The sequence below is a fragment of the Drosophila virilis genome, chromosome 2 (genome assembly GCF_030788295.1).
Source record: "Drosophila virilis strain 15010-1051.87 chromosome 2, Dvir_AGI_RSII-ME, whole genome shotgun sequence".
Classification (NCBI taxonomy): domain Eukaryota; kingdom Metazoa; phylum Arthropoda; class Insecta; order Diptera; family Drosophilidae; genus Drosophila; species Drosophila virilis.
This window is the reverse complement of record NC_091544.1, coordinates 36,386,440-36,413,897: the sequence shown is the minus strand read 5'-3', so window position 1 is coordinate 36,413,897 and position 27,458 is coordinate 36,386,440. Positions and strand designations below refer to the sequence as shown.

At 38.3% G+C, this 27,458-nt stretch overlaps 1 long non-coding RNA gene and 1 other non-coding gene across 2 annotated transcripts in view; both read left to right on the top strand.

The window, feature by feature from the left end:
• The window catches only part of LOC6636301 (uncharacterized), a 288,985-nt gene that overhangs the window by 150,243 nt on the left and 111,284 nt on the right, over nt 1–27,458 (top strand). The window lies entirely within an intron of this gene.
• LOC116649902 (uncharacterized) overlaps nt 26,205–27,458 on the top strand; it is a 36,137-nt gene continuing 34,883 nt past the window's right edge. Inside the window, exons 1-2 of the long non-coding RNA XR_004302809.2 lie at nt 26,205–26,223; nt 27,085–27,249. This is a non-coding gene — a long non-coding RNA (uncharacterized lncRNA). The remainder of the gene's footprint in view (nt 26,224–27,084; nt 27,250–27,458) is intronic.

The following is a 27,458-nucleotide window of genomic DNA, read 5'->3' as shown; positions in this document are numbered from 1 at the left end:
CAAGAATATATATGCTTTATGGAGTCGGAGATGCTTCCTTCTGCCTGTTACATACATTTGCAATTTGCACAAAGGCAATATACCCTTATACCCATTTTTAATGGGTTCAGGGTATAAAAAGAGTAAAGAGTAAATGTCCAAGATGACTACCTTGACGAACACTAACAGTAACGTGAACCTGTTTAGAGGTAGTCTGCATCAGCATTACTCTGGCTCATACCTTTTACATAAGAATTAATCCAAAGCAAAATAGACGGAGGGAAACCCATTCGGTCAAGTTTAAAAAGTAAAATGTCATGGTGCACAGAGTCAAACGCCATTATCAGTTTGCCTTTTCGAAAGGAAAGCATAGTTTATGAAGGAAGTAAACTCATGCAGATTGGTCGTAGTTGACCGATTCTTTACGAATCCGATACTTTACGAATCCGGACAGTCTTGCAATGCCCATGTAATTTTGTATATTAGACTTCCCACCTTTCTTGTGCAGAGGAATGATATAAGATTCTTTACGAAGAGATGGAAAGACAGAAGTTTCAAGGGATAGATTAAGAAGCTTTAGCAATGGATAAAGAAGGGAAGAACTACACTCCTTGAGTAGACAACTAGGAATATTGTCTGGCCCAGGAGAGTAAGAAGATTTTAAAGAGTTTATAGCTTAAAGGAGAGAGGAGTGTGAAATAATGGGGGGAGGTATAGAACTAGAGGAAAAAATAGTATAAGTGTAAGTATTAGTATTAGGACAGACTGAAAAAATTAGCAAAGAGGTTAGCAGAATCAGTGTCATTGCTAGCTTTATCCATCCCAAGAGAAAAGAAGATAGCAAACTTGAAGATTTACGCTTCAAGTTTACAAAATTATAAAACTGTCTCGGATTTCGGGCGAATTGCCTTTTACAACGAATTAGATAATTCTCATAGCATTGAGAATTAAGAAGAAAGAAGTTCGACTTGGCTATGGAATATTTAGCCAAGTCTGTACACGAACCAGACTTTTTAAACTTTTTAAACTATTTAAATTTTATATTTTTTATATGTTATACTCTGGGAGTAAGCCATGGTGGTTTTAAAAAAGTAGTCGAAGGAATTGGCACGAAATGAAAGGCTAACAATTGAGCATTGCAATCTCTAAAGGTGGATGATGACATCCTCAGGATGAGATAAAGGAGGGGACCCAGACACATTAGAAATAAGATAGTCATTAACAAATACAAGGTCAAGTGTTCTACTCAAATGATTAGAAATTGAATTGCTTTGAAACAACGAAAGATCAAGTTTGCAGTTTTTAAAACTGTGCTGTGCTGAGGGCATTAGATAATTTTCGGCAGTTAATAATGACCAAGAGATATAGATGCGGAGATGCTTCCTTCTGCCTGTTACATACATTGGGTTCAGGGTATAATTATTCGAAAAAACCTCAAAATCAGGTATGGTTGAATTTAACCATGTTTCTGAAAATACTATTTTACCCCATTAGAAGGAAGTACTGGCCATGAAATGATTTTTAAGCTTTGAAATGAGACCTTTAACATGCTGATAATAAATACAGATTTGGTCAGAAAATTAAGTTTGTTTTTTTTGGGGCAGAAATGGTACCCTGTATTTATGGGACTGGAAGGGGTTACGCTTTTTATACCCTGAATCCATTAATAAGGGGTATAAGGGTATATTGTATTTGTGCAAAATCCAAATGTGTGTAACAGGCAGAAGGAAGCATCTCCGCATATAAGAGCTAAAGAGTTGAACATTTAGATGTAGGTGCTCCTAGTGCCTGCGCAGATCGAGTTTGTTTCCGATAATCGATAACTTACTCCGTTTTCCAAGCAATCGATAAAAATCGATATCGACATCCTATTTTTTTGAGCAAATTGAGTAAATAATAAGAGATAGAGTCACCAAACATTATATGTTGCTTCTAGAATATTATATATATGTCAATTATCTTTCATTTTATACCTATCGCCACCTCCCCGCTACCACCCCACAGCTATAAATCAAATTAATAACCCAACTTTTATTGCCAACCAATTTAAGCCACAATTTAAGCCACAAAATGCAATTGACTTTTTCAGGATACACAAATATTCTATGGTACAATAAGATATACTATCGAAAATAAGATAAATAAGTACAATAAAATATACTGTAGAAAATTTCATAAAGATCGGTTAAGAAAAAACCAATTAAACCAAAAAAAGTTATATGCAACTGCGCAATTGAATGGGGCAGCAGCTTTAAGAATTTCTGTATACATGTACAAACACACATTCATGTGCGTCTGCTTCGCATTCTAACAACATAGTCATTGCGACTTTTTTCTGTAATGCTATTTTAGTTCCCTTTTTTATCATAAGTACTTAATTATTGGTGTGGCTGTTGAGTAGAGTCGACAGCAAGTACTGCTGTCAGTTGCGAGTTCGAACCCTGCCAAGGGACCTTTTTTTTTAAATTTATTTGATGTTGGAATAAGAGGGTTCAGGGTATTCCCTTGTCGGGAGCTCCCGACTAGAACATCTTACTTGTTTGGCTTGAGCTCGTGAACAGTCATGTGTAGAGGGCAAAATTTGGGATCACAAATGATTGGGAACATATAATGTGAAACATTTATTTTGAATGATGATATCTCACGAGGGATGCAGAAATTAAATTTGGTTATTGACACGTTAGCAGAAGATTTGATATCAATAAAGGGCTGCCAATGACTCAGAAGTGGTGTCCGACGAAAGTCGAGATACAAAAACTTGCCTACGAAGGGCAACCGTTAAAGTAGGTGCTGATGTGGCTGCATGTAATACTGCAGTTGGAGGAGCTAAAGAAACACACTGTTTGTTTTTAACAATCTGGGCAAGATTGCGCGCAGGTCTACCTTTGCAGCCAGGAGCTGACCGGGCTGAGGCAGCTTGGATAACTAGGACGAAATCAGGTACTGGCTCTACTGGGAGTACTACAGGGGTTGAAACAGGGGTAATTGGACCGTCGCTTGGAGAAGGCGATAAAGACAACATTGGAGTTACCTCCAAGTTGCTAGGAAGGAACAAGTAAGACCTGCACATTTAGAATGCATCATATTCTCACAGCCAGCAATAAGAAAATTGTGGCAGTGCAGAATCGTCAGCCTGCTTGAACGCGCACGGTTTCTTACAGCACGACATAATTATTAAATGCGTATGCAAGTTGCGAGAGCGCAGAGCAAAACAAAAACGTTGCACAAAAATAAAGCAAGTAAACACTACAAAACCAATTATTCGTACACAAACAAATTGTTTGGAGCGAAGAGCAATCGAAAAAATTTGCGAGAGCGCGATGCACAAGCAGCAATATGCAGCGAACACATGCACAAACAAGTGTATGCACAGGGTGCACCAAAGCAATATAATCAAAACAGGCAATAACAACAACACGGAACTGACACCGCGTTTTAAAATGCAATAATTAACATACTTACGCTGCACAACAGACAACACTGCACGATTTATAACAGCTTTGTAAATATATGCAACATGTAGAAATAAAAAGCAGGTAAAAGGGGACTATAGAAACCGCCCTATGCAAAATACGGAAAGCGTAATAGGGACGACCGAGGCAGAGAAAAAATCCGCACTTTACCAGGAAACAACATAACAACAATGGTTACCAGAAGGAAGGTAAAAGAGATGAGCAGAGCCAAGCCCTGGTGCCAAAGGAAGTTGACTCTTCTTCCAAGTTTAGACAGAGCACTAACTTCTCCGAACCTCAATATAGCAATGAACAGGCTCAAAGAGACAACATACGTTCGAGAAAGTAAAAGGGCCAAGGCGTCAAATGCTGAACAATGAACAATACAATAATTAACGATATAATAGTGCCCATGTCAGTCAAAAAGGAATTCAAGGGCATGATATTGAAAAGGTCAAATTCGTTTTCGACCTTTTAACATGACCCTTTAACACTTTAGTCACTGCCACGATTCGTACGATAGATAACGAATCAATCTTTACCAAACTATATCTGTACCCAACGTAAGCAACGAAATCAAACAACTAGTTAAAGATGGTATCAATACAGCATCAAAAACGCCATATTACAGCCCTGTTTGGCTTGTTGACAAAAAAAATAACAATAAAAATAAACGGTTGGTAAAACATGTAAAACACATCAATACAATTCTAAAATGCTTATGCGATGCCAATATGAGGACAGCACACGAAACAACAAAGTTCTTTAAGGAGAGCATCGAATTCTTGGGCTTTGAAGTAACCAAAAGCATGGCAAAAACTGACCCCGAAAAAGTTAGGCCCATACAGGAATATGTTGAGCCTACCAACTTGTTCAGTTTACGATCATTCATCACGCTAGTAATTACAGAGGATCCATTAAGAATTTCGGCGTAACAGAGAGGCCTTTGACCAACATCCTCAAAGAAAAACATGGCTCGGTGAATAAGCATATGTCCAAGCAGGTAAAAATTGAGTTTAATGAAATTCAACAAAAAAAAAGGATGTCATTCTCATATACCAGGATTTTAAACGTATTTTCGACTTAATCACTGACGTTTCCATGGATGACATCGGTGCAGTTCTGTCTCAAGGACGAAAACCAATTACCATGATTTCCTGGAAGCTAAAGCAAAGCAAGACACACTATGCCACAGATGATGTTAGTAGATGTTACCCATTGTCTGGTCTTTGAGTATATTGCAAAATTATATGCATCAAAAGAAATCAACATTCTTACAGTCCACCAACCCCTTAGTTGCGCTGTCTCCGACAGAAACACAAATGCGAAAATCAAAAGTTGGAAATCATACATTGATGAACGTAATGCACTAGTGTTCTACAAACCCGGCAAAGAAAATTTCGTGGCAGATGCCCTGTCCCGGCAGAATGTAAACAATTTTAAAATTGAAGTGCAGTCAGACGATGTGACGATTCACAGCGAAATATTATTAACCTACACGATTGTTTTGATAGAAAACCCTTTAAATTGTTTTAAGAACCAGTTCGTTCACCATGAAGCCAAATTCTCAAGAAAAAAGAGACATCAAACTTTTTGGCAAGAAAAACGCTACTTGATACATTTCACAGATAAAAACACTTTATATGACGTAATCAAACCATTCATTAATAAAAACTCAGTAAACGCAATCTACTTTGATCTGCAAACACTAGCCAGTACTCAACATGATTTGGTGTTGAGTTCTCCGGCAACTTAGTTCTGGCATTGCAAGAACGTTGTTGTTGATATTACAGACAAAGGTGAACAAATTAAAATTATTACCACTGAACACAATCGCGCGCACAGGGCCGCTCAGGAAAATATGAAACAAATTCGTCGTGATTATTATTCTCCGAAAATAGCAAAATTAGCTAATGAGGTGGTAATAAATTGCAAGACATGTACTAAAGCAAAACACGACAGCCACCAAAGAAACAGATGCTTGGGGTGACACCAACTCCATCGTAAGCTGGAGTAATGTTCCCCATTGACATTTTTTGTCGACAAGTTTTCGAAATTTGCCGGTGTACAACCACACGCGTCTCGCACAATAATGGATGTTAAGATGCCTAATTAGGAGACAATAAGATCACTTTTAGTAGTAGAACGCGTTCATGGAACTGTTGCGAAGATAGCTAGATCTTTTTAACCTATAAAAGTCGAGTCGAGTTAATTTTGAGGGCAACAATAGCCAACAGTCGGTCCATAACTTTGGTGACAGACCAAACCCCGATCGATGTAATTCACGCAGCTTCTACCGAACTCAGGCAGGCCTTCAAAAATAAAATCTAACCCGAGCCGGCAAAGTAGAGTTTAAAAAGTAGGCGAAAAAGTGTTCGCAAAAAACAATAAAAGGTTAGGAAATAAGTTAATACCACTTTGCACTGAGGAAACGATTCAATCCGACTTGGGAACGTCTGTTCTCACGAGAAAATCGCACAGGCTACGATTGACATTTAAGCACACAGCGATTCCCAACGATTTAATTCTTCTCTTCCTATCTTTTGCAGGATTGAACTTGCAGTCCTTCCATTGCTAGGAGTAGCATACTGTCGGGTTGCCGACTACTTTCACTTCATCTACATTCCGGTGATAGACGAGAAGGTATTGGTATGGGAACAAAAAAATATTTAAGGTATTCGAGTAACCTGAGAGAGTTTGCTAGTATAACTAGGTTCTGAGATCTTTGCGTTCATATATACGGACGGACGGACGGACAGACAGCCGGATGGACATGGCTAGATCGACTCAGCTATTGATGCTGATCAAGAATATATATACTTTATGGGGTCAGATATGCTTCCTTCTGCCTGTTACATACATTTGCAATTTGCACAAAGGCAATATACCCTTATACCCATTTTTAATGGGTTCAGGGTATAAAAAGAGTAAAGAGTAAATGTCCAAGATGACTACCTTGACGAACACTAACAGTAACGTGAACCTGTTTAGAGGTAGTCTGCATCAGCATTACTCTTTGGCTCATACCTTTTACATAAGAATTAATCCAAAGCAAAATAGACGGAGGGAAACCCATTCGGTCAAGTTTAAAAAGTAAAATGTCATGGTGCACAGAGTCAAACGCCATTATCAGTTTGCCTTTTCGAAAGGAAAGCATAGTTTATGAAGGAAGTAAACTCATGCAGATTGGTCGTAGTTGACCGATTCTTTACGAATCCGATTCTTTACGAATCCGGACAGTCTTGCAATGCCCATGTAATTTTGTATATCAGACTTCCCACCTTTCTTGTGAAGAGGAATGATATAAGATTCTTTACGAAGAGATGGAAAGACAGAAGTTTCAAGGGATAGATTAAGAAGCTTTAGCAATGGATAAAGAAGGGAAGAACTACACTCCTTGAGTAGACAACTAGGAATATTGTCTGGCCCAGGAGAGTAAGAAGATTTTAAAGAGTTTATAGCTTAAAGGAGAGAGGAGTGTGAAATAATGGGGGGAGGTATAGAACTAGCGGAAAAAATAGTATAAGTGTAAGTATTAGTATTAGGACAGACTGAAAAAATTAGCAAAGAGGTTAGCAGAATCAGTGTCATTGCTAGCTTTATCCATCCCAAGAGAAAAGAAGATAGCAAACTTGAAGATTTACGCTTCAAGTTTACAAAATTATAAAACTGTCTCGGATTTCGGGCGAATTGCCTTTTACAACGAATTAGATAATTCTCATAGCATTGAGAATTAAGAAGAAAGAAGTTCGACTTGGCTATGGAATATTTAGCCAAGTCTGTACACGAACCAGACTTTTTAAGCTTTTTAAAATATTTAAATTTTATATTTTTTAGATGTTATACTCTGGGAGTAAGCCATGGTGGTCTTTAAAAAGTAGTCGAAGGAATTGGCACGAAATGAAAGGCTAACAATTGAGCATTGCAATCTCTAAAGGTGGATGATGACATCCTCAGGATTAGATAAAGGAGGGGACCCAGACACATTAGAAATAAGATAGTCATTAACAAATACAAGGTCAAGTGTTCTACTCAATTGATTAGAAATTGAATTGCTTTGAAACAACGAAAGATCAAGTTTGCAGTTTTTAAAACTGTGCTGTGCTGAGGGCATTAGATAATTTTCGGCAGTTAATAATGACCAAGAGATATAGATGCGGAGATGCTTCCTTCTGCCTGTTACATACATTGGGTTCAGGGTATAATTATTCGAAAAAACCTCAAAATCAGGTATGGTTGAATTTAACCATGTTTCTGAAAATACTATTTTATCCCATTAGAAGGAAGTACTGGGCATGAAATGATTTTTAAGCTTTGAAATGAGACCTTTAACATGCTGATAATAAATACAGATTTGGTCAGAAAATTAAGTTTGTTTTTTTTTGGGGCAGAAATGGTACCCTGTATTTATGGGACTGGAAGGGGTTACGCTTTTTATACCCTGAATCCATTAATAAGGGGTATAAGGGTATATTGTATTTGTGCAAAATCCAAATGTGTGTAACAGGCAAAAGGAAGCATCTCCGCATATAAGAGCTAAAGAGTTGAACATTTAGATGTAGGTGCTCCTAGTGCCTGCGCAGATCGAGTTTGTTTCCGATAATCGATAACTTACTCCGTTTTCCAAGCAATCGATAAAAATCGATATCGACATCCTATTTTTTTGAGCAAATTGAGTAAATAATAAGAGATAGAGTCACCAAACATTATATGTTGCTTCTAGAATATTATATATATGTCAATTATCTTTCATTTTATACCTATCGCCACCTCCCCGCTACCACCCCATAGCTATAAATCAAATTAATAACCCAACTTTTATTGCCAACCAATTTAAGCCACAATTTAAGCCACAAAATGCAATTGACTTTTTCAGGATACACAAATATTCTATGGTATAATAAGATATACTATCGAAAATAAGATAAATAAGTACAATAAAATATACTGTAGAAAATTTCATAAAGATCGGTTAAGAAAAAACCAAAGTTATATGCAACTGTGCAATTGAATGGGGCAGCAGCTTTAAGAATTTCTGTATACATGTACAAACACATATTCATGTGCGTCTGCTTCGCATTCTAACAACATAGTCATTGCGACTTTTTTCTGTAATGCTATTTTAGTTCCCTTTTTTATCATAAGTACTTAATTATTGGTGTGGCTGTTGAGTAGAGTCGACAGCAAGTACTGCTGTCAGTTGCGAGTTCGAACCCTGCCAAGGGACCTTTTTTTTTAAATTTATTTGATGTTGGAATAAGAGGGTTCAGGGTATTCCCTTGTCGGGAGCTCCCGACTAGAACATCTTACTTGTTTGGCTTGAGCTCGTGAACAGTCATGTGTAGAGGGCAAAACTTGGGATCACAAATGATTGGGAACATATAATGTGAAACATTTATTTTGAATGATGATATCTCACGAGGGATGCAGAAATTAAATTTGGTTATTGACACGTTAGCAGAAGATTTGATATCAATAAAGGGCTGCCAATGACTCAGAAGTGGTGTCCGACGAAAGTCGAGATACAAAAACTTGCCTACGAAGGGCAACCGTTAAAGTAGGCGCTGATGGGGCTGCATGTAATACTGCAGTTGGAGGAGCTAAAGAAACACACTGTTTGTTTTTAACAATCTGGGCAAGATTGCGCGCAGGTCTACCTTTGCAGCCAGGAGCTGACGGGGCTGAGGCAGCTTGGATAACTAGGACGAAATCAGGTACTGGCTCTACTGGGAGTACTACAGGGGTTGAAACAGGGGTAATTGGACCGTCGCTTGGAGAAGGCGATAAAGACAACATTGGAGATACCTCCAAGTTGCTAGGAAGGAACAAGTAAGACCTGCACATTTAGAATGCATCATATTCTCACAGCCAGCAATAAGAAAATTGTGGCAGTGCAGAATCGTCAGCCTGCTTGAACGTGCACGGTTTCTTACAGCACGACATAATTATTAAATGCGTATGCAGGTTGCGAGAGCGCAGAGCAAAACAAAAACGTTGCACAAAAATAAAGCAAGTAAACACTACAAAACCAATTATTCGTACACAAACAAATTGTTTGGAGCGAAGAGCAATCGAAAAAATTTGCGAGAGCGCGATGCACAAGCAGCAATATGCAGCAAACACATGCACAAACAAGTGTATGCACAGGGTGCACCAAAGCAATATAATCAAAACAGGCAATAACAACAACACGGAACTGACACCGCGTTTTAAAATGCAATAATTAACATACTTACGCTGCACAACAGACAACACTGCACGATTTATAACAGCTTTGTAAATATATGCAACATGTAGAAATAAAAAGCAGGTAAAAGGGGACTATAGAAACCGCCCTATGCAAAATACGGAAAGCGTAATAGGGACGACCGAGGCAGAGAAAAAATCCGCACTTTACCAGGAAACAACATAACAACAATGGTTACCAGAAGGAAGGTAAAAGAGATGAGCAGAGCCAAGCCCTGGTGCCAAAGGAAGTTGACTCTTCTTCCAAGTTTAGACAGAGCACTAACTTCTCCGAACCTCAATATAGCAATGAACAGGCTCAAAGAGACAACATACGTTCGAGAAAGTAAAAGGGCCAAGGCGTCAAATGCTGAACAATGAACAATACAATAATTAACGATATAATAGTGCCCATGTCAGTCAAAAAGGAATTCAAGGGCATGATATTGAAAAGGTCAAATTCGTTTTCGACCTTTTAACATGACCCTTTAACACTTTAGTCACTGCCACGATTCGTACGATAGATAACGAACCAATCTTTACCAAACTATATCTGTACCCAACGTAAGCAACGAAATCAAACAACTAGTTAAAGATGGTATCAATAGAGCATCAAAAACCCCATATTACAGCCCTGTTTGGCTTGTTGACAAAAAAAATGACAATAAAAATAAACGGTTGGTAAAACATGTAAAACATATCAATACAATTCTAAAATGCTTATGCGATGCCAATATGAGGACAGCACACGAAACAACAAAGTTTTTTAAGGAGAGCATCGAATTCTTGGGCTTTGAAGTAACCAAAAGCATGGCAAAAACTGACCCCGAAAAAGTTAGGGCCATACAGGAATATGTTGAGCCTACCAACTTGTTCAGTTTACGATCATTCATCACGCTAGTAATTACAGAGGATCCATTAAGAATTTCGGCGTAACAGAGAGGCCTTTGACCAACATCCTCAAAGAAAAACATGGCTCGGTGAATAAGCATATGTCCAAGCAGGTAAAAATTGAGTTTAATGAAATTCAACAAAAAAAAAGGATGTCATTCTCATATACCAGGATTTTAAACGTATTTTCGACTTAATCACTGACGTTTCCATGGATGGCATCGGTGCAGTTCTGTCTCAAGGACGAAAACCAATTACCATGATTTCCTGGAAGCTAAAGCAAAGCAAGACACACTATGCCACAGATGATGTTAGTAGATGTTACCCATTGTCTGGTCTTTGAGTATATTGCAAAATTATATGCATCAAAAGAAATCAACATTCTTACAGTCCACCAACCCCTTAGTTGCGCTGTCTCCGACAGAAACACAAATGCGAAAATCAAAAGTTGGAAATCATACATTGATGAACGTAATGCACTAGTGTTCTACAAACCCGGCAAAGAAAATTTCGTGGCAGATGCCCTGTCCCGGCAGAATGTAAACAATTTTAAAATTGAAGTGCAGTCAGACGATGTGACGATTCACAGCGAAATATTATTAACCTACACGATTGTTTTGATAGAAAACCCTTTAAATTGTTTTAAGAACCAGTTCGTTCACCATGAAGCCAAATTCTCAAGAAAAAAGAGACATCAAACTTTTTGGCAAGAAAAACGCTACTTGATACATTTCACAGATAAAAACACTTTATATGACGTAATCAAACCATTCATTAATAAAAACTCAGTAAACGCAATCTACTTTGATCTGCAAACACTAGCCAGTACTCAACATGATTTGGTGTTGAGTTCTCCGGCAACTTAGTTCTGGCATTGCAAGAACGTTGTTGTTGATATTACAGACAAAGGTGAACAAATTAAAATTATTACCACTGAACACAATCGCGCGCACAGGGCCGCTCAGGAAAATATGAAACAAATTCGTCGTGATTATTATTCTCCGAAAATAGCAAAATTAGCTAATGAGGTGGTAATAAATTGCAAGACATGTACTAAAGCAAAACACGACAGCCACCAAAGAAACAGATGCTTGGGGTGACACCAACTCCATCGTAAGCTGGAGTAATGTTCCCCATTGACATTTTTTGTCGACAAGTTTTCGAAATTTGCCGGTGTACAACCACACGCGTCTCGCACAATAATGGATGTTAAGATGCCTAATTAGGAGACAATAAGATCACTTTTAGTAGTAGAACGCGTTCATGGAACTGTTGCGAAGATAGCTAGATCTTTTTAACTTATAAAAGTCGAGTCGAGTTAATTTTGAGGGCAACAATAGCCAACAGTCGGTCCATAACTTTGGTGACAGACCAAACCCCGATCGATGTAATTCACGCAGCTTCTACCGAACTCAGGCAGGCCTTCAAAAATAAAATCTAACCCGAGCCGGCAAAGTAGAGTTTAAAAAGTAGGCGAAAAAGTGTTCGCAAAAAACAATAAAAGGTTAGGAAATAAGTTAATACCACTTTGCACTGAGGAAACGATTCAATCCGACTTGGGAACGTCTGTTCTCACGAGAAAATCGCACAGGCTACGATTGACATTTAAGCACACAGCGATTCCCAACGATTTAATTATTCTCTTCCTATCTTTTGCAGGATTGAAATTGCAGTCCTTCCATTGCTAGGAGTAGCATACTGTCGGATTGCCGACTACTTTCACTTCATCTACATTCCGGTGATAGACGAGAAGGTATTGGTATGGGAACAAAAAAATATTTAAGGTATTCGAGTAACCTGAGAGAGTTTGCTAGTATAACTAGGTTCTGAGATCTTTGCGTTCATATATACGGACGGACGGACGGACGGACAGACAGACGGACATGGGTAGAACGACTCAGCTATTGATGCTGATCAAGAATATATATACTTTATGGGGTCAGATATGCTTCCTTCTACCTGTTACATACATTTGGATTTTGCACAAATACAATATACCCTTATACCTGTTTTTAATGAGTTCAGGGTATAATCATCGAACAAGTTTCGATTTTCGCACCAACCTCTATTTTGAAAAAAAGTGTGATATAAGCCCTTGCCATTTTGTCGATTTGGGTCAAAACTTGATGCCAATCGTTAGAACGAGTCAAAAATGGTATGAAATTGCAAAATCTGACATTATTTGACGGAAATTTTCCAAAAAATTGTCAAAGAGGTAGAATTTAGGAACGAATCGGGTTTTTGTATACAACATTTTTTTTAAGAAAACGATATTTAATTTGCTTGAATGCCAATTGATTATAGGGATTCGTACGCATTCACAAAGGTATAACATTTTAAAATCAGACGAAGCATACGCGCATGAATATGTGTTTGTACATGTACATGCTGCTCTATTCAATTGCACAGTTGCATATAACTCTGGTTTTTTTTAACCGATCTTTATGAAATATTTTACAGTATATCATATTGTACCATAGAATATTTGTGAATTCTGAAAAAGTCAATTGCATTAAAATTGTGGCTTAAATTGGGTGGCAATAAAAGTTGGGTTATTAACTTGTTTTATCGCTGAGGGGTGGTAGCGGGGAGGTGGCGATAGGTATAAAATGAAAGATACTTGACATATATATTATATTCTAGTATCAACATATCATGTTTTGTGACTCTAGCTCTTATTATTTACCCACTTTGCTCAGAAAAGCAGGATGTCGATATCGATTTTTATCGATTGCTTGGAAACGGAGTAAGTTATCGATTATCGGAAACAAACTCGATCTGCGCAGGCACTACGAGCACCTACATCAAAAATCAAGTCTCTAGCTCTTATAGGTTCTGAGATCCTTGCGTTCATGCATACGGACGGACGGACGGACGGAAAGACAGACGGACATGGCTAGATCGACTCGGCTATTGATGCTGATCATGAATACATATACTTTATGGGGTCGGAGATGCTTCCTTCTGCCTGCTACATAATTTGCATTTTGCACAAATACAATATACAGCAGTAAATCATGTTAATAACCAAACTTTTATTGCCAACCAAATTAAGCCATAATTTAAATGCAATTAACTTTTTCAAAATATACAAATATTCTATGGTACAATAAAATATACTGCAAAAAGTTTCATAAAAATCTGTTAAGAAAAAACCAAAGTTATATGCAACTGCGCAATTGAATGGGGCAGCAGCTTTAAGAATTTCTGTATACATGTACACACACACATTCATGCGCGTCTGCTTCGCATTCTAACAACATGGCAAATGCGACTTTTTTCTGTAATGCTTTTTTAGTTCCTTTTTTTATCATAACTACTTAATTATTGGTGTGGCTGCTGTGTAAGGGCATAGCAAGTGGCGCGGTCTGTTGCGAGTTCGATCCCCATCGGAGAAATAATTTTTTGTTTTTCTTGCTGTGGCTGCTAAGAAGAGTCGACAGCAAGTACTGCTGTCAGTTGCGGGTTTAAGCCCTGTCAAGGGAACATTTTTTTATTCATTTATTTCGTGTTGGAATAAGAGGGTTCAGGGTATCCCCTAGTTGGGAGCTCCCGACTAAAACCTCTTACTTGTTTAAAACTTATTATATATGAGAATAATATTACAGTAAAGTAAATATTGTACATCTAAATGAGATGATTTCGCAATGTGATTTTTGCGTTGTGTAAAGGCTTAGAATACAAGTTTGAATTTCAGTTAAGTGAAAAGACCGATGTGACCAAACAAATTGATATATACAATTACGATAAACTACATCTATATAATTAGGCATATAAGATAAAACTAGACGGTCACACAAAATAAAGAAAAGAAAAAACGAATGAATCGAGAGAAGAGAAAAGGAGTTGCGGATGGGAAAAAAACGAAGTTGAAATGATTTAAAATAACTTATTTGAAATTCACATTGCTTAGAAAATGCAATGCCGGAATTTATACGAGCACGTACTAGCATCCAGAGATGGCTTCCAGCATCAAGGAATGTTTTACCTCCACCATATGCGCACATTGAAAACATTTTATTACTCCTTTTCCATTACTCATTTGAGTGGCACTGTGCGTCTGTCACTTTTACATAATTTCTTGAAAAAGTCTCGCATTATATTATAGGATATGAAATTGATTTTTTAACTAAATAAAGAACAAGTTACATACATGTAACATATGTACATGTAACTTTAAATTCTTCTCTCTTTTATTCGCTTGTTAGAGATCAGAAGGCACCGATCGATTCCAGCTCAAAATGAAAAATATTTAAATTAAAAAGAAGATATTCTTAATTCTGCGCTGCGATACTCAATAATTTTCTTGCCTTATTTTACACAACACAATCAAAAACACCGTGCACCTTTGGTTGTATGCGTGAATTACACTTGCATAAGACCTTTAAAGTATGTATGTATGTGTTGTTATTCACTGCTCTGATAATTAACCAATAATTCAATTTAGAGGAATACAAAATGAATTTAAATATCAGTACATACACTGTATCAGCACTCGTTTAGCGTCAGAAAAGTCTCTGAACATTTATGTATTTGGTAGTGGGTATTTGCCTTCGCACGATGTTGCAAAATGCTCTATTTTAGCGACGGTACAATGCCGCACTCGCACTAACACACGAATGAACGAACGCCCGCTTAAATTATAAAATTAGTATAAAAACTGATTGCTTAAGAAACTTAATTTTTTTTGGGAAATCAATAGAGCCAAAGATAATCGTAACTATGTAAATTTGATATATAAATAAAAAACATGGAAATCTTAATTAGAATGTCTAACTAAAATTTTTTCTTGGTTTGCCGCCAGTTCTTAACGAAACCTAAAATGTGCATAGTCGTAGTTTGAGCGAGTAGACGTCCGAATATGGGGTGGCCGAAACCTCATTCCTTCCTCCGAGGTATGGTGGGTACAGACCGCAGAATAAGCCAACATCTTTGTTATCCCAGAATCAAATAGACCCTCTAAGCCGTCAGCAACTGACTGAATTTCAAAATTGTTGGCCTTGTAGTTTTATGTTGTAAAGTGCACTTATCATTGTGCTGCTGTGTACCATAGTAAGATGATGAAAGAACCCATATCCCATCCGACGAGCTGAGCCTAAAGAAGAAGGTTAGAAGAGCGTGACTGACTCAGTAATAATGGGATTTAATTGCAGTTTGACTTCTGAAACTGATGAGAATAAGGGTGATTGTTTTTATACACTGGACCCATTGCAAATGGTTAAGGGGTTATTATGTATTTGTGCTGTTATATGTATTAGGTAGAAGGAAGCTTCTCCGAGCCCATATATTACTGATCAGCGTCAATAGCCGAGTCGATCTAGCCGTCTGTCTATGTTGTATATTGCCCACCAATTTAAGCGACAACTTCAATGCAATTGACTTTTTGAGAATACACAAATATTCTAGAATACAATAAGATATACTGTACTAAATGTCGATAAGATCGGTTAAAAAAAGCACAGGTTTGTTTTACTGCGCAAGAATTGCAAGATTTGCTGTATACATGTACACACAAACATTTATCCGCATCTGCTTCAAATTCTATCAACAGCATTAAAATTGAGATTGTTTTCTGTGCTGCTATTTTAATTCGCGTTTTTGTTTTTATAATATTTAATTATTGGTGTAGCTATTCAGAAGAGGCATATCAACTGGTGTGGTCTGTCGCGAGTTCGAGCCCTACTGGGTAAACTTTGTGTGTGTTGTAATAAGAGGGTTCTGGGTATTCCCTAGTCGGGAGCTCCCGACTAGAACCTCATACTTGTTGTACCTAGAGGAGTAGTTAGCTTAAGAAGTTTGCAAAGAGATTGGCAATGCCTCGATCAGTATTCGCACTCTCAATTCAAAGATCTTTCGGAGAAATGTTTGATGGGGCAACTGAACAATGGGAGAAATCATATGCGCATATCAGACCTCGTTAGGTACTCAAAAGGGATGCAGATATCAAGGAGCGATTGCTTGGAAACGATTATCGGAAAAAAACTCCATCTGCGCATTGACTAGGATGACTAAATAAAATTTCAGTCTCTACCTCTTATAGTTTCTATAGTTTCATACATACGGACATGGCTAGATAGACTAGAATATATACTATATACTTTATGGGGTCGGAGATACATCCTTCTGCCTGTTACACACATTTATATTTTGCTCAAATACAATATACCCTTTTTACCCATTTTTGATATAAGAAAAAACAAATTTAATTAAAACTAAAATAAATGCGGGCATCCGTCGTCTAAACTTAAAAATTAACTTGAAAGCAAACTTCTCAAGTGGCCGATTGGTGAAATATAAATATTATTGCCGTTAACCTTCGGAACGCCACGAGGGCTGGGAGCGCCTGACCGGAGTATACACTTTTGTATTGAGATCTGGTCGCAGCTCAAACAATTCTGGTCTACAGGGCACATTCAATTTGTAGGCAATCAATCTGACTGCAAACCCCTTAATTTTCAAGGCGAACGCCACGTGTGCCACCTGGAGGGGACGGCACTGTAATTTCTGCCGACCGCGGGATAGACATCTGATTCAATTGTGGAGCAGCTGCCAGTCAGTCAGTCGTTTAAAAGCCCTGAAGTCCTAGCCCATTAAGCCGGCGCGTGAAGATAAATAATTAATGAAATATTATGTCAACTTCAGACCCTCGAAAATTTGCTCAAAGTTCATTGACTTTATGTGCCTTCTAAACACCTAAGTGCAGTGAAAGAAAGAGAGAGAGAGACAGAGAGGGAGAGGGAGAGAAAAAACGAGATAATTTGAATACAGTTTTTTTGTATTTCCAATTATGTCGGGGAGTATCTAATACGGTTCTCACAATTTAAAACCTAAATGAATGAATACGATGCCATAACACATAATCCAAAGCAATTTCACAACAAATATTTAAAAACACAGCTATCGACGAAAAACAGTTGCTGCAAACTCTCCATTTGAGGAATATGTAAGTTAATTATTGGCTATTGATATTTGTTGACCCAGCGTTCTGGGGAAGCCAATGATCAGAGTCATGATCGCGGCGGATACTTCGCAACCTTTGTGGGCAGCGACGGCGACTCTGTGATAGCGACGGCGACGTAGGCTAGCTTTGCTTATATAACATACAATTACATCAATACGTCTTTTTTATTCGATTGTAAGATCGCGACTGACTACGATTTCGTTCTATGCTTACAGACTAAAGGAGAATAGACCATCAGTTTATGCATGGAGTCGATCTACCCTTGTCCGTCCGTCCGTATGTATGAACGCAAAGATCTCAGAACATATAAGAGCTATAGACTTGAAATTTTAGATGTAGGTGCTCCTAGTGCCTGCGCAGATCGAGTTTGTTTCTGATAATCGATAACTTACTCAGTTTTCCAAGCAATCGATAAAAATCGATATCGATATCCCGTGATACTTATGCAATATGTTGTTTTCCATGTCCTCTGGCACGCAAAACAGTAACCTGTCGTCGTTCGTTTTCCTGCAAATAATCTCGTTTCTCATTTCAAATATTTTGTGTTCATTTTTCTCTAAAAGCTTTTTATCTTTTGCAGTTTTAAATCGTTTGCATGGCAAATGATTGTCCTCAAAACTATTTGTTTCTATTATTAAGACATTCATACATCTACTTAGAGCATCTACATTCTGCATTTTGTTCCCAACTATGTTGACTAATTCGTAATCGTAATTTTGTAACTCCAACGCCCACCAGGCCATTCAGATAGATTATGTTTAAAGTAAGCGTTAAATTCGATCCTTAAATAAAATTGTGTATGCAGGTCGAGATATGGCAAAAAGAACCCCCCCACCCGAAAGAGCTAGGGAGCAAGAGGATCCCGGCCTGCCATGCTAACTCCACCACGAGGAGGCTCGGTGAATACTTCCCGAACAATTTTGTGAAGATTGGCTGCTAACCGCCGTCACCGTTGCTAACCGATATGTATTGCTAGAGTAGCTTCACCACAGTACATGCTACAAACGCCCACCAGGCCATTCAGATAGATTATGTTTAAAGTAAGCGTTAAATTCGAAGTCGGCTGAGTGCATTAATGATTGCCAACGTTTCCAATTCAAAACTGTGGTACCTTAACAAAACTTCAGTCGTTCGTTTAGAAAAATTAAATATCGGATGCGACTTGCCATTCTCTTTTTTGTATTAGCACGGCTCCAAAGCCAAGAGAACTAGTATCGCAATGAAATTTAATCTTGTCTTTATAACCATAAATTGCTAATACTAGTGCTAGTATAAGTTTTTCTTTAAAAGTGAAGAAGCATTCCCATTCTTTTTCATTAAACGCGAATTGTTTTTCGTTCTTCAAAAGGTTAGCTTAGCTATTGTTGAAAAATCCTTAATGAAACGCCTAAACTATGAACACAAACCTTAAAAACTTTGTACCGTCTGCATTTTTAATCGCTTCAATTTCCTTTTCGTCTGCCCTGATACCTTCACCAAGTATTTTATCTTCGATTGCAAAAATTCTCATTTTTTAAACGTAACTCGAGCTTATTTTTAGTAGACTTCCCTCAGTGTGTCTAAATGTTCTATATCTCTGCTTGCAACCATAATACAGTAACCTTATTCTCACTGATCAAGTCGCCAAAATTTTCTTAACAAGCCGTTGCAATACAGCAGAAGCATTTTCTATACCCATCGGCATTCTCAAAAACTCATATTGAGCCAAAGGGTTACGAAGGACGTATATTTTACAGAATCTTTGTTAACAAACACGTGGAAGTATCTGTTTTTAAGATCCAACTTCGAGTATACTGTTTTATTGACGGGCTTGTCTAACAAATCATTAATCAAAGGCTCCAGTATGGGCGTTGAATTGCCATGCAACCAGTGTTGCGCTCTTCCTTTCAGCTTTGTAATAAACAGCATGCGCAAGTAATTGTCTTCCAAATCGTATATTCGCGCAATGTTTTTGATTTGGTTGATTAACATGCGTGCGCTACCATTTCTATCAAATTCTAACGTCGGCTCTATCGCGAGTGCAACTGTTGCAGATGATCCGTGATTCGCTGTAGTTTTTATACCCTGAACCCATTAAAAATGGGTATAAATGTATATTGTATTTGTCCAAATTCTAAATGTATGTAACAGGCAGAAGGAAGCATCTCCGACCCCATAAAGTATAAATATTCTTGATCAGCATCAATAGCCGAATCGATCATGTCCGTCTGTCTGTCCGTCCGTCCGTCCGTATGTATGAACGCAAGGATCTCAGTACATGTAAGAGCTATAGACTTGAAATTTTAGATGTAGGTGCTCCTAGTGCCTGCGGTTTGTTTCCGATAATCGATAACTTACTCCGTTTTCCAAACAATCGATAAAAATCGATATCGATATCCTGTTTTTTGGGCAATTTTGGTAAATAATAAGAGCTAGAGTCACGAAACATGATATGTTGCTTGTTGTTTCAAGTCACTAGCTCTTATAGGTTTTGAGATCCTTGCGTTCATACATACTGAAATACGGACAGACGGACGGACGGACAGACAGACATGGCTAGATCGACTCGGCTATTGGTGCTGATCAAGAATATATATACTTTATTGGGTCGGAGAAGCTTCCTCCTGCCTGTTACATACATTTGGATTTTGCACAAATACAATATTCCCCTCTAACTATTTTTAATGGGTTCAGGGTATAAAAACAAAAGTCTCTGGATTGGAGTCCGAAAACCACTGAATCTTTCGCAATGCTCAAAAAATTAAGTTCCAGTTGAGAGTGATTGACTTGTATTACTTGTGCTCCAAGAGTTTTATATATTTTTGCGCTTTAATACTGCTTTACATTTGTAAAGCTTTGGTTCCGTGTTGTTGTTCTTGCCTGTTTTGATTCTTTTGCTTTGGTTCTCCCCTGTGCATACACTTGTTTGTACGTGTGTTCGCTACTGCATATTTCCGCTTGTGCATCGTGCTCTCGAAAATTTTTGCTATTGCTTTTCGCTCCAAAAGTTTTGTTTGTGTACGCATGCAATAATTGCTGAGCGCATACTTGCTCTATTTTTATGTACCGTTTTCGTTTTGCTCTGCGTACTCGCAAATTGCATACGCTTGTAATAATTATGTCGTGCTGTAAGCAACCCCGCACGTTCAAGCAGGCTGATGATTCTGCACTGCCTCAATTTGTAAATTACTGACTGTGTGAAAATATGATGCATGCTAAGTGTGCAAGTCTCACTGGGCGTTTTTGCGACAATATCGCTGCAATTGCCAAGAAGGGCATCGACAAGCAAATTGATTTCTCCAGAATGTATAATTCTGTGAGAAAGCAATTCTTAAAATTGGATAATGCGGCTAAGCAGCTCTCTAGTAATTTTGACTCGAGTTTTGAGTTGCTTGGCAAATACAAATTTGAATCTCCAAACAATCGCCAGTTGGAGCCTCCACTTTTGCAATTGCCCTCTACGTCTGTTCAGACACCTACGACTTTCTTGTCCCTACCTAGCAACTTTGATTTATCTTTAATTTTGTCATTATCGCCTTCTCCGGGTAACTGCATAATTATTACCTCTGTTTCCGCCCCTGTAGTAGTCCCAGTAGAGCCCGTAGCTGTCCCAGTTATCCAAGCTACCTCAGCCTCGTCAGCTCCTGGCCGCAAGGGGAGACCTGTGCGTAATCTTGCCCAGATTGTTAAAAACAATCATGGTGCTTCTTTGGCTACTTCAATTCATGTATTACCTGCAGCCCTATTAGCGCCTACTTCAACTGTTGTTTCCCTTCGTTGGCAAGTTTATGTGTCTCGACTTTCGTCGGTTACCACTTCAGAGTCATTGGCAGCCTATGTTGCTAGCAAATCTTCTGTTAGCGTGTCAATAAGCAAATTTAGTTTGTCCACGCCTCGTAAAATCATCATTCAAAACAAATGTTTCACATGATATATCTCACAATCATTAGTGATCCAAAATTTTGTCCTTATCAAAAAAATCAGCCTGTTACCTTTCCAGTCCCTTCAATACAGGGTACCATTTCTGCGCCAAAAAACTAACTTCATCTTCTGAACATCTTTTTCATTATCAGATTGTCAGAGGTCTCATTTCAATGCTTAAAACTCTTTTCATGGCCAGCACTTCCTTCGACTCGAAATAATAGCACTTTCAGAAACATGGTTAAATTCAACCATATCTAATTTTGAGGTTTTTTTCGAATAATTTTATTTTGCATAGAAAAGATCGGCCGACTCGAGGTTGTGGGGTGTTAATTGGCGTAAAAGCCACTCTCCAGTCAGATTGTTTCTGTTTTAGTACGCCTACTGATGCTGAGATTGTCTCAGTTTAGGTGTCTTTTGCTTCGCGGAATATCTATACAACATGCACTTGACATATTTATGGTGTTGGGAGATTTTAATTTGCCAAACATCTCTGGTCATCATTCACTGTCGAAAATTATCTAGTGCCCTCAGCACAGCACGACTTCATAGGCTGCAAGCTTGATCTTTCATTGTTTCAAATCAATTCAATTTATATGCAGTTGAACACTTTACCTTGTATTTGTTAACGACTACCTTATTTCTAATGTGTCTAGGTCCCATCTTTACTCTCTTCCTGAGGATATATAGCATCCTACTTTTGAGATTGCAATGCTTAATTGTAATCCCCTCATTTCGTGCTCATCAGCCAATAAGCCCTGCCGTTGCTTTTGCAAAGGTAACTATTCTTTGCTGAATCAGCTTATTTATGCATTCAATTGGTCTTTCTTATATGACTCGGTTGATATGAATACTTCTATTATTATACCCTGAACCCAGTAAAAATGGGTATAAGGGTATATTAATGTTTGTGCAAAATCCAAATGTATGTAACAGGCAGAAGGAAACATCTCCGACCCCATAAAGTGTATATATTCTTGATCAGCATCAAAAGCCGAGTCGATTTCGCACAAATACAATATACCGTATACCCATTTTTAATGGGTTCAGGGTATAAAAATGTTGTAGGCAATAAACCGATTCGTTCGTAAGGTCCACCTTTTTGATAATTTTTATACCCTGAACCCATTAAAAATGGGTATAAGGGTATATTGTATTTGTGCAAAATCCAAGTGTATGTAACAGGCAGAAGCATCTCCGACCCCATAAAGTATAGATATTCTTGATCCGTCTGTCTGTCCTTCCGTCCGTCCGTCCGTACGTAGGAAAAAAGGATCTCAGAACATATAAGAGCTATAGACTTGAAAGTTTAGATGTAGGTGCTCCTAGTGCCTGTGCAGATCGAGTTTGTTTCCGATAATCGATAACTTTTCCAAGCAATCGATAAAAATCGATTTCGATACACTGTTATTTGCTCAATTTTGGTAAATAATAAGAGCTAGAGTCCCCGAACTTGACATATAGCTTCTAAGTAAAAATATATATATGCATTTGATGTTGGAAGAAGATCGTTCAGGGTATCCCCTAGTCGGGAGCTCCTAACTAGAACCTCTTACTTGCTTGGAATATTTCCGTCAAATTATGACAGATTTTGCAATTTTATACCATTTTTGACTCGTAAGGATCAGTTCTAACGATTGGCATCAAAAAAAGGAAATCCAAAATTTTGAGCCAAATCGACAAAATGACAATGGGTTACATCACGCTTTTTTTCAAAATAGTGGTCGGTGCAAAAATCGAAACTTTTTCGATGATTATACCCTGTACCCATTAAAAATGGGTATAATGGTATATTGTATTTGTGCAAAATCCAAATGTATGTAACAGGCAGAAGGAGGCATCTCCGACCCCATAAAGTATAAGTATTCTTGATCAGAATCAATAGCCGAGTCGATCTAGCCATTTCCGTCTGTCTGTCCGTCCGTCCGTCCGTCCGTATGTATGAACGCAAGGATCTCAGAACATATAAGAGCTATAGACTTGAAATTGTACATGTAGGTGCTCCTAGTGCCTGCGCAGATCGAGTTTGTTTCCGAAATTCGATAACTTACTCCGTTTTCCAAACAATCGATAAAAATCGATATCGATATCCTGTGTTTTGGGCAATTTTGATAAATAATAAGAGCTAGAGTCACGAAACATGATATGTTGCTTGTTGTTTCAAGTCACTATCTCTTATAGGTTTTGAGATCCTTGCGTTCATACATACTGACATACGGACAGACGGACGGACGGACAGACAGACATGGCTAGATCGACTCTTCTATTGGTGCTGATCAAGAATATATATACTTTATTGGGTCGGAGAAGCTTCCTCCTGCCTGTTACATACATTTGGATTTTACACAAATACAATATTCCCCTCTAACTATTTTTAATAGGTTCAGGGTATAAAAACAAAAGTCTCTGGATTGGAGTCCAAAACGACTGAAGCTTTCGCAATGCTCAAAAAATTAAGTTCTCAGTTGAGAGTGATTGGCTTGTTTTACTTGTGCTCCAAGAGTTTTATATATTTTTGCGCTTTAATACTGCTTTTCATTTGTAAATCTTGCATTTTTGGTGGTTTGGTTCCGTGTTGTTGTTCTTGACTGTTTTGATTCTTTTGCTTTGGTTTTCCCCTGTGCATACACTTGTTTGTGCGTGTGTTCGCTACTGCATATTTCCGCTTGTGCATCGTGCTCTCGAAAATTTTTGCTATTGCTTTTCGCTCCAAAAGTTTTGTTTGTGTACGCATGCAATAATTGCTGAGCGCATACTTGCTCTATTTTTATGTACCGTTTTCGTTTTGCTCTGCGTACTCGCAAATTGCATACGCTTGTAATAATTATGTCGTGCTGTAAGCAACCCCGCACGTTCAAGCAGGCTGATGATTCTGCACTGCCTCAATTTGTAAATTACTGACTGTGTGAAAATATGATGCATGCTAAGTGTGCAAGTCTCACTGGGCGTTTTTGCGACAATATCGCTGCAATTGCCAAGAAGGGCATCGACAAGCAAATTGATTTCACCAGAATGTATAATTCTGTGAGAAAACAATTCTTAAAATTGGATAATGCGGCTAAGCAGCTCTCTAGTAATTTTGACTCGAGTTTTGAGTTGCTTGGCAAATACAAATTTGAATCTCCAACCAATCGCCAGTTGGAGCCTCCACTTTTGCAATTGCCCTCTACGTCTGTTCAGACACCTACGACTTTCTTGTCCCTACCTAGCAACTTTGATTTATCTTTAATTTTGTCATTATCGCCTTCTCCGGGTAACTGCATAATTATTACCTCTGTTTCCGCCCCTGTAGTAGTCCCAGTAGAGCCCGTAGCTGTCCCAGTTATCCAAGCTACCTCAGCCTCGTCAGCTCCTGGCCGCAAGGGCAGACCTGTGCGTAATCTTGCCCAGATTGTTAAAAACAATCATGGTGCTTCTTTAGCTACTTCAATTCATGTATTACCTGCAGCCCTATTAGCGCCTACTTCAACTGTTGTTTCCCCTCGTTGGCAAGTTTATGTGTCTCGACTTTCGTCGGTTACCACTTCAGAGTCATTGGCAGCCTATGTTGCTAGCAAATCTTCTGTTAGCGTGTCAATAAGCAAATTTAGTTTGTCCACCCCTCGTAAAATCATCATTCAAAACAAATGTTTCACATGATATATCTCACAATCATTAGTGATCCAAAATTTTGTCCTTATCAAAAAAATCAGCCTGTTACCCTTCCAGTCCCTTCAATACAGGGTACCATTTCTGCGCCAAAAAACTAATTTCATCTTCTGAACAAATCTTTTTCATTATCAGATTGTCAGAGGTCTCATTTCAAAGCTTAAAACTCTTTTCATGGCCAGCACTTCCTTCGACTCGGAATAATAGCACTTTCAGAAACATGGTTAAATTCAACCATATCTAATTTTGAGGTTTTTTCGAATAATTTTATTTTGCATAGAAAAGATCGGCCGACTTGAGGGTGTGGGGTGTTAATTGGCGTTAAAGCCACTCTCCAGTCAGATTGTTTCTGTTTTAGTACGCTTACTGACGCTGAGATTGTCTCAGTTTAGGTGTCTTTTGCTTCGCGGAATATCTATACAACATGCACTTGACATATTTATGGTGTTGGGAGATTTTAATTTGCCAAACATCTCTGGTCATCATTCACTGTCGAAAATTATCTAGTGCCCTCAGCACAGCACGACTTTATAGACTGCAAGCTTGATCTTTCATTGTTTCAAATCAATTCAATTTATATTCAGTTGAATTGAACACTTTACCTTGTATTTGTTAACGACTATCTTATTTCTAATGTGTCTAGGTCCCATCTTTACTCTCTTCCTGAGGATGTATAGCATCCTACTTTTGAGATTACAATGCTTAATTGTTATCCCCTCATTTCGTGCTCATCAGCCAATAAGCCCTGCCGTTGCTTTTGCAAAGGAAACTATTCTTTGCTGAATCAGCTTATTTATGCATTCAATTGGTCTTTTTTATATGATAGAGCATCTACATGCTGCATTTTTTTCCCAACTCTGTTGACTAATTCGTAATCGTAGTTTTGTAACTCCAACGTGTAATGGTCGCAATTTTCCTATTTGAATTAAGCCGCGTAAGCGATCCTAACAGCTTGCGTTTGTGTAACGACGCTATAGCGATCAGCTTTTGTCTGTCACGGTCAGCTGTGAATGATTCTGCCGCTACTATAAACCGCCTGCGTGCACGTTGGCAGCGCAGCTATCTTCAATCTAATCCGCGAAAGAAAAAAAGCTCTGAGACCCTATATAAGCCTGTAGGTCCCGCATATAACCCTTCTTTCTTTCAAAAATTTCTTTACCATCGAAGGTCTGGCTACGGCGGTTCGGACATAGCCCCACCAAAAAAATTAAACTAAAAGCATCAGTCGTTTAATTCGTTGAATTTAAATTCCAACTAAGTTGAACCAAAAACAAAAAAAATAAAAAAATAAAAAGGAAAACCCTAAGAGTGGCCGATGGGCGAAATATCAATTTTTTTGTTCGTTTGATGATAAACCTTTCGCTACGCCAGCCGGCCACCAGCACCTCACCGGCATATATTTCTTTGTGCCAAGATCTGGTCACTGTTTTAACCAGTTCTTGTCTGCCTGCCGAAAGTAATTTTTGGAGGAATCAATCTTGCCGCCGCCGTCTCTGACATAAAAACCCACTTATTTTGAGGCAACCGCCACGTGTGGCCATTGGGCGGCACTGTAATTTCTTGGGACGGCAATGTCATTTCTGCCCCATTAAATAGACGTCAGCCTCAACTGCGGATCAGCTGCCATTCCCTTGCTCAGGCCAGCAAGAACGGGCAGGCGCCGTTTTCACAGTCTGGAATCCGGACGAGGGAGTAGCCTTTTGGGCCCCATTGACGCGCCGCTGATCAGAAGCCCAGATGGCATCGCCCATTAAGTTGGCCGAAGCGTGCAGATGCATGAAAATTGCTGTTAAATGTTTTTAGTAAAAAAATTGTTAATGAAATCTTATGAGAGAGAAAAGTTTGTGCACAGTGCATTGATTAGGGCCCGGGTGCAAGTGCAGGGGAAAAGAAAAATTTACATCTATATACATATCTTTATATATATAGAAAGGAATAATAGTATAAATCTATCCCCCTTCTTGTTGGGGTAGACTCCAAAGTCATTTATGAATTTTTTTTATATTTTTTTTTAATTTTTCCACTTAGTTTCGGAGAGCATCTTCTAAGTACTCACAATTTAAAAACCCTCCTGTGGCATAATAATATAATCAAAACAATTTAAAGCCCCACAGAAGACAAAAGAAAACAAATGAAAAAAAAAAAAATTTGCTGCAAACTCTCCGCTAGAAGGCCTTTCATCGAGGAATACATGTAAGTCTGTACCTTTTGTTTTGGGTATATTTTCTTATTTTGGCACAGATAAGCACAGCCAAGCTGACATGCGCACCTGCTGAGCTTTTTTTTCGACTTTCTGTTTCACATTACGCTTTCGCTCCGATCAATATGTTTATGACCGTGTCAGTCTGGTGAATGCTTATCATCTTTGATTCTACCTACACCCCACTCAATTATTAGCTGAA